At 41.5% G+C, this 14,215-nt stretch overlaps 1 protein-coding gene across 1 annotated transcript in view; it reads left to right on the top strand.

Annotated features, from left to right (window-relative positions):
- Positions 1 to 14,215, top strand: part of STARD13 (StAR related lipid transfer domain containing 13) — a 375,008-nt gene that overhangs the window by 62,382 nt on the left and 298,411 nt on the right. The gene's annotated exons all lie outside the window — the stretch shown is intronic.

The following is a 14,215-nucleotide window of genomic DNA, read 5'->3' as shown; positions in this document are numbered from 1 at the left end:
TGAAAATGGATTTAAGTCATCCATTGTAGAAGAAAGGTAAAATACAAAGAATAATACAAAACAATTCAAAGACCATCCATGACCTTCTTCTTCCTACCAGCTTTTTTCAAAGGTAATATATACACAGCAAGCATTTCTATCCTGTTTAGAAGATGGAAAAACTGAGACCCAAATATTTAAATATTTTACTCAAGACTAATAAGAAAGTAAGTGATCCACATGAAGGAAGTGTTCACATCTTTCAATCCTTTAACTTTAGGTCACGCTGCCCTTGTAAATATTTATCTTTTACCCTTGAGGGCTTCTCAAATAGTACCATGTAGAGAGGGGCTGATGTTATTTGTTAGCATTTCTGTAACAATTCTCTAATGCAAAACACAAGTACCTCTTTCCAAAGCTTTAAGTGATATCAAAGAAAACTTGTCAGAATTCTCAATATTTTTCAATTTGCAGGTACAATGACAAGAATGGATAAAATAGGGAAACAAGTTGATTTCTCATTTTATTCTCACATACTGTATATTCTCTCAGCCTTTTCCATGATGTACAGGAGCTGAGCTACAAATGTCTGGCATTGCTACACGTGAAAACCAAGCTCACAGTGAGGCCCAGAGCTAAAGGAAGTGTGGGCAGGAAACAGAGTCACTGAGTCATGTCGTGGGAATGTGTGGCTAGTGAGCTCTGAAAGCATTTGGCTAAACGGCACTGTTGATTTTGGAAGTTTTGTTGTGGGAAGCCTAAGTAAAGTCCTTCCCTTTTGGGGTACATCTGCTTTTATGTTTTCAGCTGTGTTTAGTGGTTTGGGCTAGGTCTTTCTATCTTTCTCTCTTTTTTTTTTTCTTTTGGTCTGGCAACAGAGCAAACCTTGAAATGGTAAGCTCTCTAGAGTGCATCACATAAGCTCTGTGGCAGCTGTCCTGTCTTAAGTGACCAGCTGGTCAGCCTTATTTTGCTAACTACAGGGGGGAAAAAGGAGCCAAGGCCTCCAGTTCAGTCAAAAAGCTATTTTGCCCAAGTGTCCATCCAGTCCTGCTGGGGTTACAATCCTACCAGCCAATTCTGTTGGCCCCTGTTCTATCACCAGCTTTCTTCTCCCTGGTGTAGACAATGACCCAATGCACTGGGTCAAAATAAATTGCAGAAGCTAGTGCGAAAGCCAGAGGAAGGAGGGCAGGCGGGCCTAAACTCTGATGGTTCTGTTAGTAAGTGCTTTTCATGTGCGCTTACACTTCCCTCCCTCAGGAATGGAGCTGCCCAGTGCCCCTTGGCCCTGGCTCCTGGCCCACCTTCCAACGCCTGCATCCATACTGCCATTAACCCCTGTTCTTCCAAGTGTTAGTTAATTCATTCAATTCAGCTGCTGTGTATGAGCGGCATAGTAAATGTCCCAGGGGCTGAGGTACAGAAGTAAAAAACGATGTCTCTGTCCTCTGAGTACTAACAGTAGTGATGTAAGAAAACAATACATGATGCTAAGAAAAATATATAGTATGCTGAATGTCAATAAGTGCACTGGGGGACCCAAACATATATGGTCAACTAATATTTGATAAAGGAGCCATGGACATACAATGGGGAAATGACAGTCTCTTCAACAGATGGTGCTGGCAGAACTGGACTGCTACATGTAATAGAATGAAACTGGATCACTGTCTAACCCCATACACAAAAGTAAATTCAAAATGGATCAAAGACCTGAATGTAAGTCATGAAACCATAAAACTCTTAGAAAAAAACATAGGCAAAAATCTCTTGGATGTGAACATTACGACTTCTTCATGAATATATCTCCCCAGGCAAGGAAAACAAAAGCAAAAATGAACAAGTAGGACTATATCAAGCTGAAAAGCTTCTGTACAGCAAAGGACACCATCAATAGAACAAAAAGGTAACCTACAGTATGGGAGAGTATTTTCACAAATGACAGATCCGATAAAGGCTTGACATCCAAAATATATAAAGAGCTCATGCTCCTCAACAAACAAAAAGCAAATAATCCAATTAAAAAATGGGCAGAGGAGCTGAACAGGCACTTCTCCAAAGAAGAAATTAAGATGGCCAACAGACACATGAAAAGATGCTCCACATCGCTAGTTATCAGAGAAATGCAAATTAAAACCACAATGAGATATCACCTCACACCAGTAAGGATGGCTGCCATCCAAAAGACAAACAACAACAAATGTTGGTGAGGTTGCGGAGAAACGGGAACCCTCCTACACTGCTGGTGGGAATGTAAATTAGTTCAACCATTGTGGAAAGCAATATGGAGATTCCTCAAAATGCTCAAAATAGACTTACTATTTGACCCAGGAATTCCACTTCTAGGAATTTACCCTAAGGATGAAGCAGCCCAGTTTGAAAAAGACAGATGCACCCCTATGTTTATTGCTGCACTATTTACAATAGCCAAGAAATGGAAGCAACCTAAGTGTCCATCAGTAGATGAATGGATAAAGAAGATGTGGTACATATACACAATGGAATATTATTCAGCCATAAGAAGAAAGCAAATCCTACCATTTGCAACAATATGGATGGAGCTAGAGGGTATTATGCTCAGTGAAATAAGGCAGGCGGAGAAAGACAAATACCAAATAATTTCACTCATCTGTGGAGCATAAGAACAAAGGAAAAAATGAAGGAACAAAACAGCAGCAGAATCACAGAACCCAAGAATGGACTAACAGTTACCAAAGGGAAAGAGACTGGGAGAATGGGTGGGAAGGGAGGGATAAAGGTGGGGAAAAAGAAAGAGGGCACTTCAATTAGCATGTATAGTGTGTGGGGGGCACGGGTAGGGCTGCACAACAGAGAAGAGAAGTAGTGATTTTACGGCATCTTACTATGCAGATGGACAGTGACTGTGAAGGGGTATGTGGGGGGAACCTAGTAAACATAATGTTCTTTCTGTAATTGTAGATTAATGGTACCAAAATAAACAAACAAACAAACAAATAAATAAATAAAATAAGTGCACTGGGGGGAAAAAAAGGGAAAACAAAAGCAATATGGGGTGGGGAGTTGGTAGAAATGGAGAGTTTACAGCTCTAGATAGGGTGGTTGGGGAAGGCTGCCCTGAGGAGGTGGCATTTGACTCAGCATGGAGGGGAAGCGACTGTGGTACTTGTACATTCAGGACTGGTGCTCTGGAAGGAATTGTAGCTCCTTCTGCCCCACTTCCAGGTAAGCAGCTAACCCTGGTCGCCTAATATGCTGATGAATATAGATCCCCAAACTAGTTCTTTTTTGAATGTATCACGCTGTCTGCTGAGGATCCTATACCACGTTATTCCAGGTCTTGTGTGGTACCAACCTGCTAATTGTCTCCTAGCCTCTTCCACTAAGCCCCACTTTGGCCTCAAATGCAGCCAACCACCGGCCAGTTTTTGTGAATGTGATGGAAACTTTAACTTGGGGTGGGGGGGTGCTAAAGGGTTAGAGGTCGAATAAATCTTATATTTGGATTTTCTTTATTTTTTTCTTTTTTCAAATGTGCACTTTGCAATGTTTCATACAGTTGATACAGGAAATAACACACTTTTTAAAAAATTGGTAAATTCTAATTTTAAAGTAATTTTTAGTTTATAGAAAAACTGAGCAGAAAGTACAGGATGTTCCCAAATAATGCTTAGCCCCAAGTGCCCCCCCACCTCCCCACCAGTTTCCCCTATTATTAACCTTTCTTTAGTGTGGTTTGACTATGGCTATAATTTACATTAGGGTCCACCCCCTGTGTTGTACAGTTCTGTGGTTTTTGACAAACATGTAACCAGCTTTACTGATCCTGTGATGACATATCCACGTGTGGTGTGGATGCCAGGCACTCTGCCAGTGGAGATATTCAGATATAAGGCATCACCACCACCTCAAGTTGCTGTCTGTGAAATAAGAGAAGCTCCCAAGTGAACAAATGCAGTCAGTGCTGTTTGGCTATGACATTGCTGCTGGAACACAGAATTCAATTCAACCTGAGGCAGTGAAAGAACGTTTCCCAGTCAGGTAATAACAAGGTAAAATACAGAGAAATGAAAAGAAGCTAGCAAGATGACTAAGGTATTCTGGGAAAAGGACACCAGGTGGGCAAACATTCAAGAGTGAAAGAACCTGCAAGCTTCTGCTCCTCAGTGTGGCTAGAGCAGTGTGTGCCCAGGAGGGTGACAGGAGACGGGCGAGAGATGGACGCCGGAGCCCGTCATGGGGGCAGGCACTGCCAAGGAGCTTGCATTTATGCTGAGGTCTTGTCATCACGGAAGGGCACCATTAGGCTCGCATTGTCCAGAGATCGCTTTGGCTGCGTCGTGAAGACTTCACTGGAAAGGAAATCACACCCAAGGCTTGTACAGTCATCCAGTCATTCAGTTGTTCAACAATGATTTACTGAGGTCCTACACGTTCCAGGCCTATGCTAACCATGAGCAATAACAAAATAACACAACAAAAAGACCATATAAAACAACAATTTGTTAATCAAAATAGGAAGGGGGTGGAGTGAGTGGGGGGAGGCAGGTATAGTAAGAGGATGGAAGTCTGCCTTGTGTGTCCAGATTAGTTACTTTTGAGGAGGAATTTGCCTATTCTATTTTTAAAAACTTTTTGATGAAGTGTCATATGCACTTCAGTAGAAGAATGTATTTTGGAAGTGTCCACCTTTTCATTTACATACTTTTGCAGCATCTAGACCAAAAAAAGAACAGCACCAGCCCCCAGAAGTTCCCCTTCACATTTCCATCCAGTCACTAACATTCCTTAACTACTAATGTTAGTTTTTTATTCGTTTTTTTTATTTGTTGAGTAAATACAGCATGAACTCCTTTGTGTCAGCTTCTTTCACTCAACGTTAGTTTTATAAGATTCATCTAAATTGTCCCGTGAGACAAAGCACATTCATTCTCCTTGTTGTATAGTATTCCATTGAGTGAATATACTGTGATTTATTTATCCATTCTACGTGGCTGGATATTTGTGGTTTCTAATTTGGGGCTTTTACAGTGAGCTTTGGTGCACATACGGTTCCTGGGCGCATCCAGGAGCGGCGTTCTTCAGTCGCAGTGTGTACATATCCAGTTGTGTGGGTGCTGCCAAACAATTTCTGCCAGTGCTTTACCAGTTTGCACTTGCACCCCACTAAAATATGTTTGCTAGTGTCAGTCTTTCTCATTTTAGGCACTATGTGCCATGGTATCACACTGTGATTTTAATTTCCATTATCCTTGCTGACCAACAAATTTGAACATGATTTCATATGTTTATTGGTCATGTGGATATCTGTATGTCTCTTCAAGCATTTAGTTCATTTTCTATTGGGGTCTTCAGTTTTCTTTTGATGTGTAAGATATACTTGAATTTATATGTATTTATAAAATGTGTGCATATCCTCTCCCATCCTATGGACTGAGTTTTCATTCTTGATATCTTTTGGTGAACAGAAGTTTTAAATGTTAATGTAGTCCAACTCATCAGTCTTTTTATGCTGAATGCCTTTTGTGTCCCATTTAAGAAAGCTTTGACTTCTTCATGGTCATGAAGACGTTCTTTTACATTTTCCTCTAAGATATTTATAATTTTACTTTTTCACATCTACATCTGGAATCCATTTGAAATAGATCATTTTTGTGTGTGTGTCCATTTTCACCAATTCCTAAATATGTTTTCTACTTCACACTGGAGAGACTCAATTTATTTATTTTTCGTTTGTTGGGGGCAAGGCCCATACCAAGTGGGTGTAGTGGGATTAAAGGGAGTGGAGAGAATGTGGTCAGTCCTGATGAGGAGAATGTGACAGGTGTAAGGCCCTTTCCCATCTCATCTCTCCAGTGAATGTTTCTTTAGCAGTCCCACCCAGTGTGTTTTCTGTCTCTTTTGAAATTTGACAGCACTTATTGTCTAGACCAGAGCTTCCCAGCTTTTTCATACCATGATACTTAGGGAAAGTAGCCTTGTACACAGTGTGACCTACCAGCTCCACTCCTAGATGGATTCAGAAACCCATCTGTATGTGCACCAAAGCTCTTGTTATAGAAGTTCCCAGCAATGTGATGGTGCTGGTCCAGGGACCCCACTTGGAGAAGCACTGCCTGAACCTCGTAGCTCCCAGCACAGTACCTTTAAACACTGATGGATTGCAGTATCTTTTGATTGTGTGAACGAGTCAGTGAGAGAGGGAAAAAATGATAACTCTTATTTATCCTTAAGGATTTGATGTAAATACCTACTCCTCTGTGAAGCTGCCTCTTACCCTTCAAGCCAGATTTAACCTCCCTTTTTTCCATATTATCCCTGAAACTTATAACTATATTCATTGGTGCACTCCACACATTTTACTGTAATAATCAGTTCACAGACACATCTAAAAAGTATGTATTTTAGAGTCTGACAAATATACCTTCAAATGTGAACTCTGACACTTAATAACTCTGTAATACTGAGCAAATTACTTAACAGCTCTGATGTTAGTTTCCTGTTTTAAAAATGTGGACATTACTTATTCTGGATTTTGTGTTACATAAGGGCCTATTGTAGGACTCCTTCCATTCCAGACATCGACCCGTCTCTCTGGGGCAGGGTGCTGTCCTACTCATTTTTGTATCCCCTGTGTTTAGCACTGTGCCTGGCACATGGTACATACTCAGTAAATGATGAATCAACAAGGCAACCAGCAAGCCTATGTATTTTAGTCCTATTTTTTTTTCAGATCCTATAGTTTCATTTCAGTGCATGTTTATGGAGAAATTACCCAAGGGTCGAGCCTCTGAGGCCATGTCCCACCCTTTCAAGGAATCCCTGAGCTGCATGAGTTTGAGGTAGACTGGTGTCTCCGGATACCTTTGAACCAGGAATGAGCCAAAGATATACTAAAATTTAGACAACTTCACATTGCTCTTGGACTTGGCCAGGACTAAATTGGAGCCCAGGACTATGGAGAAACCACAGGATGAATAACAGCTTGTCTATACATATTCTCTTCAGTGTTAGACCCTCTCCCCTCGCTTCAAGAGCCTCAGGTCCCATCTTCACATACACATGACTATACACCATCCTCAATGGATTGGAAAGCTGAAGATCTGAGGGCATTTCCCAGGTGCATTTTTGCTGCATGACGGCTTGTTGCATGTTTAGTTTTCAGTATCAAACAGTAAAGCTGCACTGAGTTAGTTACATAGCTGTGTTGGTAGGCGTCAATAGTTCTCAGCTGGGTGATTTTGCTCCGCGTCTTCCACCCCCACTGGAGGACAACGGGCACCGTCTGTAGGCACTCTGGGTTGTTATAAGTCACAGCTGGGGTGGGAGGCGCCCCTGGCCGCTTTGGTAGAGAGTAGGCGTGCTGCTGACGGTCCTGAGCAGGACAGCCCCACACCCACCAGCTCCGCAGGACAAAGGGTACGCCAGCCTCAAATGTCGGTGGTGTCAGGGCTGAGAAATTCTGACATGTGTTTTCCTTCATTGTAATTAAATTTTGGGGAAAAAAATTACACACTGATGACAATGTTCTAAATAAAAAAGGCTGGTTATGAGAAGTCTACCCAAAATAAAAAAACTGACCAAATCTACACTCTTGAGGAGATTACCCTATAGAAAGGAAAGGCACCATCCGTTTTGTAATTGGATGAAAAGCAAGGTGAGTATAACATAATTTCATTTGCTAAGATTTTATTTTAGAAGTGAATTCATACACATTGTGTCTATCTCTGAATAATTGACTTTTATATAAAGCATTTACAAAGAAAGCATATTCTTTCAGTATAGTTAATTTTATTTCCTATTTCAGCTATCCAGAAAATAGTAAATCTAGGTTAGAAATGTCTGTAATGCTCCTTGGCTTGTGAATGCTGCAAAGAATTGCATTGATTTTGAAAGGGAGGTTTCTTAGGGAGGTCACTTTATTTTGCTTTAAAAAATGAAATATGTTTGTCTTCATTGCAGATAGGCATAAAATCAGCTGGGTCACATGGCTTATGCCCAAAGGAGCCAGAAAAAGCAGGGCGCCTAGTGTGTCTGCGCGGTGAATGCATCCCCTCTGGTGATCAATTACTTCTGAAACACAGCCATGCACATGTTCTATTTTAGAATGGAAAAGAGCCCTCTGTGGGAGTATGAGACATTCCTTCCCATTCTGAAGGAGAACTTACACTGTGTCCAGCAAATAAAAAAGAATTGGGAGTTTCTTTAAATTGATCTGTGTGCTTAGAAGGTAAGGATGGAATATGGTGATTCAGCCACCTTTGTGATGCATTCACAGGATCTGGCTGCTGCCCTGCATGGCTGGTTTCTATTTTTGCATCATGCAGACAAATCTTTGTGGGGTATTGCTGCAAGCAGATCTCCGCCTCTCTGTATGTGCATGTATGGGAGGGTGAGTTTGTACTCTTACCTTTTTCTGTGGGAAAAAAAAAAGCATTTGGCTAAAAATCTTATGCATATTTTAGCTAGTGGTGACTCTAAAAACAGGAGACCTGGTGTCCTAGGAACATCACCTCCCCTGCTCCCCAACCGCCTGGAATAGATTCTTTGGGATGTTAGGGCCAGGTTCCCACCTCTGTCAGTGTCATTAGCTCTTTGTAAAAGATCCAAGTGATCTTCAGCCAAATGTCTCGATTTCCTCTCATGTAAAATGGGATACTAGTGCCTGCTTTTGTCATCTTAAGATCTTCATGTGCAACTAATACCTTTATTAAATGTTCTTACCCCTCTGCTCTGATGTTACCTCTTTGCCAATGTTTCCACTTCACAATTGTGTACTTAATGTCCATGGAAGTACCTGGTAGACTTTGTTCCTTGAATATTTGTTGAATGAAATATGTTATCTCAGTTTTATAATAATCTCTATTGATACTCAGGGTAAGGGGGATTCTGTGTGAATTAGACTTCCAGTGAGTCAATAAGCCAAAAAATTGAAAATATCTCTCAAAAGTGTCTAAAGAGAGAAAGCACAGCACCCTAACTTTGATTTTCAAATTGTTAGGGTTCACATGTGATAGGTGAGAGGGCATGATATAGTACTGGTTAAGAAATGGGCATTGGAATCAGGCAATCTTGGGTTGAATCCTGGTTCTGAAACTTACTTGTAATGTTGCACAGATTTCTGGAACTATGTAAGTACTCCCGTTTTGTTTTCTATAAAAGAGGAATAGTAATAACATTCCTTAGAGTGTTTTTCTGAGGATTAAATGAAGGTAATTCATATGAAGTGCTTAGCACAGTACCTGACACATAGTAAATCTGTAAATTAGGTAGGCTGGGCTTGATAACAAGTAGAAGCCCCAAATAAGTTATGACTCAACACCTTAGTTTGAGGCACCTTTTTTGATTAGTAGGTGGCTCATCTTTACTTAGTATTAGAAAGGGAAGAGTAAAGAAGGCCTTGGACATCACTTCTGCTCAAATCCCATTGGTGTAAATCACTCATATGGAGAGGAAAGAACAGAGGGTTGCTGAGTATTACGAGTACCAATGGACTAATTGAAGGGAGGGAGCAAAAACAGATAAAAACTAAAGATAGAAATGTTTTTTAAAAATGTAGTAATATCAGTGTCTTTAATATAAATTAGGCACGAAGGAGGGCAAGTAGGATGGGAAGAGAAAATGATGAATTCTGATTTAGAATATCGAATTAGAGGTCCAGAAGCACATGCACTTGGGAAGGTCCCTCAGGAATCGGGGGGTATAGGATTAGAGCTGGAGGAAAGAGTTCAGGGTGGCGATAATTTCCTTGGGAGTCATTCACACAGAACCAATGGTTATGTCCCTGTGATGAGCCGCATTCGCTAAAAAGACATAGCGTCAGTTTTAACTTCCCTTCTTTCTGGATCCTGCCACTAGTTTTGTGTAAGAAGCAAAAGTCTGGGACTCCTTTGGCTTTTCCAAAAGGTGACTGGAATGTAAAGACCTTAATGGCTGTCTCCTTGAACAGCAGTTCAAGATACCCTTAAGTCAGCCTCAGAAATTAGAGAGTCCAAAAGATGTAATTCAGACATGGTACCAAATATATTTGCCATCTATAATGTGGAGATAGTAAAAGCATCAAGTATCTACCTCATTAGCTGTGAAGATGGAAACAGATGGTACAGGTAAGCGTGTGTTTGGCACCTGGTAAGTTCTCCCACCCTGCTTAAGTACTTCCAAATGATTTTCATTATTATTACTGTGCCCTCAGCCTAAGTGCACAACCCAAAGACATCCAGTCTGAGACAGGTTTGATGAGCACCCTCATTTGGTCCTGGAAGAGGGTTCTTGTACTGTGCTTAGGTGACTCCCGATTTCAGTGTGAACCCCTGATAGGGATCCCCCCCCACCATTTTCTACAAAACAGTGAGTTTTCAGCAGATTTCCCTTCTGTGTAGCATCCTCGTAGAAAATGAAAGGTTCTGTTACGCAGCCATGGATTGTTTTTGCCCTTGGGAAAATTCTGGTTCTAATTTTTGCTGTTATGTAGACCACAGGTCAGGAAGAAATGCCAAGTATGAGTTTCTCTTTGGGATTGTCCTAAATTCGCTTCTTTAAGAACTTCAAAAGGCTTTTGAGTACACAGAATCCTTCTGGTTCCCAGAGTACTTTGCGTTTTTGTTGCATTTTCTGCTTAAAAGCAATTTAGAGAGATCAACTAATGATGTAATATCACGCTGCTTCGTTGGGTTTTTGTTTATAGTTACTGTTTTCACTTCAGGATTTTCGTTTAACTTCTATCAGCTTTTGGACTTTTGTATGATATTAGTATGCAAGTACATTAGGCTTACTGAGATAAAAAAGCATAAATAGATGGTAAGCACATTCGTTTCGTGCACGTAATGTTAAGGGCGTAAGTCTAAAAGTACTTTCTAAGTCCTTACTAGAAGCACAGGGGAGCATTTTATAGTTTATTCTCATTTGTTTTCTCATTTGTTAACCACATTAACCTAACAGCTGACAGTAATCTGGTTATGGCAGTGCGAGCTTATGCACCACTTTATTTCCTTAGGAAAAATAATATGCAATATACAGAGTAATTGGCCGATTTTTTTCAACCAACCTGAAGTGTGTCTGTTGTGTAGCTCGTGTCAGTTCTTCAGGTAGGCAGTGAGAAGGGGTGTGGCGTGAATTCATACCAGGCAGGCCAGGTCCTGTAAATGCCATCCTGAGCGCAGTGGGAACCTGTTAGGGAGCGGGGAGGAACATTATCTGCTGGGTCTGTATTTTCAGATTACTCTTGAAGGGTGACTGATCATAATACAAAAATGGGAACAGGAGAACCAGTAGGTCCAGGCACAAGGTCATGGGGAGTGGTGGAAATGACATAGAAATAATGATGGTAGAAATACAGGATAAGGGAGGAAAGCGGGGTGTTGGGTACACTGGATACAGGGAATGAAGGAAGGAATCAAGGATTATTCCCAAGGTTTTGACTTGAGTAGCACTTTTACAGAGATGGGAAAGACCCACGGTTATAACAGCCCCTGTGATCTGACTTCCTGCTAGGCTGGGGTCTTCTCACAAGCAGGTACCATAGCACCTGAGGTGGCATTCAGCACATAGTAGGCATTCAGCACGTTGCTTTAACTGAATTAAGAAGTGAGTGTAGTATCACTATGCAGAAGCGGCCTAGGGGCAGGGTGGGGTGGCGTGGGGGTGGCAGGGTTTCTGTGTCGGCTTTACGGGCCAAGGGCCATGCCACCTGGAGACAGATTCCTTCCACCTGTGAGCTTGTGTTGTGTTTGATCAAAGAAGCTTTGGGGGGGCATGTATGTAAGATAATCGGCTTGCTGTGTAAGCGGGATTATTTTGTGCTTCGTTTAGCATATCTTTCTGCTTTAACCATACATGTTTCTTAAAATTACTACTGAAATGTTCAAATATAGACAAAACTATAGGGACTGGTATAATGAAACCCAACATATCCATCCCATTGCTTCAGTAATTACCAAGAAACTAGTCTTGTTTCATCAATATTCCTCCCAGCCCCTTACCAGCTTAATTTGAAGTAAATCCCAGATTTACACCATTTGATCAGCATGTATTTTAGTAACTATTGACCTCCTAATACTTTATTGCTTGCATATATTCTAAGACCCCAAAGGGGTAAAACACCAGTTCGCACCCCACTGCACAAAGCTCGAACGAGATGAACTGTGCCTGCACGTTTCTGTTTGTTTGGCTTTGCGTCTCTTGGCCTGTGTCAGCACAGGCACCAGGTATCTGACTGTGTCACCATGGTGAGTTATGTACAGCTGTTTTCTTCTTTTTCCCTCTTCGATGCTTCCAGAGACTAGGAAATCGTTTACTTACTCATTTGTTCACCGACTAAGTACTGGCCATTGACTGAAAGTAAGGCACTCTGCTTGGCACCTTGAGAGGCATTTTAAGATGGATTTCATTCCTGGAAGAAAGAGTAACATCAGTATAAGTTGAGAGGCAAAGGGCAGAGTGTCTGAACTGGGAAATGGGTGCCTGAGCAGACTAGACAGAGTTCAGGGTTTCCCCACCCCCCAGGAGGCAGGTGAGCCCTGATTAGCACACGCAGGTGGAGAAATGACCCTCTGCCAGGGGAAGCACCACCGTAAAGGATCAGAGGCAACCATCCCAAAGTTTACAGAGGGCGGGGAGGAGTATGCTCTGTCTTCAGCTAGAGTGAAAAAATAATTGTAACTCACGGGGCACTGGACAGAGTACTCAAAGGGAAGAGCTTAACTAATGGGGAAATTCAGCCCTGGAATAAAGGCTGCTCTGATTCCACAAAACAAAGCTTTAAAGCAAGCTTTGGAGAAATTAAATCGTTTTCATCTAACTTAACTGAATCCCAGAACAAAGCTAAAGAATATTTATAGGAATACAAAAATGTCAGCATCAACAAGGGAAAATTCATGAAAATTGGCATCCAATTAAGAGTGGCCAGGACATCAAGGAAGCAAGCAAATATGACTCATAATGAGGAGAGACCTTAATAAATAGAAGCGTACCCAGAAATGTCCCAGATGATAGAATTCTTAGACATTTAAGCCATCTATTGTAACCACATTGCATGTGTTCAAGAAGCTAAAGGAAGGTTGATCATGTTAAGTAGAGACATAAAAGATACAAAAAAATATCCAAAGTGAACTTCTAGAAATGAATATGGTAAAAACCACAAATGCATCGCACAGGACTGATTGCAGTTGAGATGCTCCAGAGGAAAAAGACCACCGAGTGAAACTGAAGACGTAGAACCATCCAAAATGAACCACACAGAGAAAAAAGAGTGCGGATGGGGGGAAGAAAAAGCACGCCTTGCCAAAGAAGAGATACAGATGGCACATAAGCACAAGACAAGTACTCCGTATCATATGTCATCAGGGAGATGCACATGAAAACAGCAATGAGACACCACGACACACTTATGAGAATGACCAACATCCAGGACACGGAGGGCAAATGCTGGGGTGGGTGTGGAGCGGTAGGAACCCTCATTCGTTGTTGGTGTGAATGCCAGAAGCTACAGCCACTTGGAAGGCAGCTGGGCAGTTTCAGGCAGTACTGAGCATCCACTTGTAATGCAGCAATCGTGCTCCTTGGAATTTATCCAAAGGACTTGAAAACTGACGACAAAAACCTACAATCAGTGTTTAAAACAGCTTTATCTATAATTGCCCAAACTTGAAAGCAACCAAGATGTCCTTCAGTACATATAACAAATAGATTAATAGATAAAAAAAACTGTGATAGGCTCAGACAATGGACATTACTCAGTGCTAAGAAGAAATAGATAAATAAACTGTAATACATGCAGACAATGGACATTATTCAGTGCAAAAAAGAAATGAGCTACTGAACCACTAACAGACATGGAGGGAACTTGAATGCCAAACTGAGAAGGCTCCGTACTGTTCGATCACAACGGAATCAGGACATTCTGGAAAAGGCAAAACCGGTACCAGGAGGTCAATGGTACCAGGAGTTATGGGAGAGGGAGAGGCGAGTAGGCAGAGCACAGAGGATTTCTAGGACAGTGACTCTGCTCTGTGTGGTCCTGTGATGGTGGATACATGGATGCATTTGTCTCGCCTGTAGAACGTACAACACCAGGAGCGACCTCATTATAAGCCATGGACTTTGAGCAATGAGGATGTGTCAGTGTAGGTTCAGCAATTGTAATAAATATGCTACTCTAGTGGGGAATGTTTATTGTGGGGGAAATTGTGTGTGGACAAGGGTATATGGGGACTCTCTGTACCTTCTGCTCAATTTCACTATAAACAAACTTTCCTAA

Source organism: Manis javanica, chromosome 1 (assembly GCF_040802235.1).
Source record: "Manis javanica isolate MJ-LG chromosome 1, MJ_LKY, whole genome shotgun sequence".
Lineage (NCBI taxonomy): Eukaryota > Metazoa > Chordata > Mammalia > Pholidota > Manidae > Manis > Manis javanica.
This window is presented reverse-complemented; position numbering and strand designations above follow the sequence as displayed.